This window comes from Arachis duranensis, chromosome 3 (genome assembly GCF_000817695.3).
Source record: "Arachis duranensis cultivar V14167 chromosome 3, aradu.V14167.gnm2.J7QH, whole genome shotgun sequence".
Classification (NCBI taxonomy): domain Eukaryota; kingdom Viridiplantae; phylum Streptophyta; class Magnoliopsida; order Fabales; family Fabaceae; genus Arachis; species Arachis duranensis.
Window position 1 is genome coordinate 117,807,003 of NC_029774.3, and position 412 is coordinate 117,807,414.

Genomic DNA, 412 nt, shown 5'->3' on the forward strand with positions numbered 1-412 from the left:
AGCTAAAGACAGTAAAGAAGCGCTTGCTGGGAGGCAACCCAGTCATTAGCAGGTTATATGTTTTGTTTTTACAAAGGCAAATATCAGAAATGAAGGAATTCACAGAGTTACAGAAGGATTCAGTGCAAAAAGCAGAGAAAAAGAGCTTACTGGCGAAAAAACGCCAGTAAGGGGTACTTTGGGCGTTAAACGCCAGAATGGTGCCCATTCTGGCGTTTAACGCCAGTAAAGGTGCCATTTTGGGCGTTAAACGCCAGAATGGGCACCATTCTGGGCGTTTAACACCAGGTGTGCAGCATCCTGGGCGTTTAGCAAAACGCCCAGTGAAAAAGGGAATTCTGGCGTTTAACGCCAGCCAGGGTACCTGGCTGGGCGTTAAACGCCCACAATGGGCAGCAAATGGGCGTTAAAT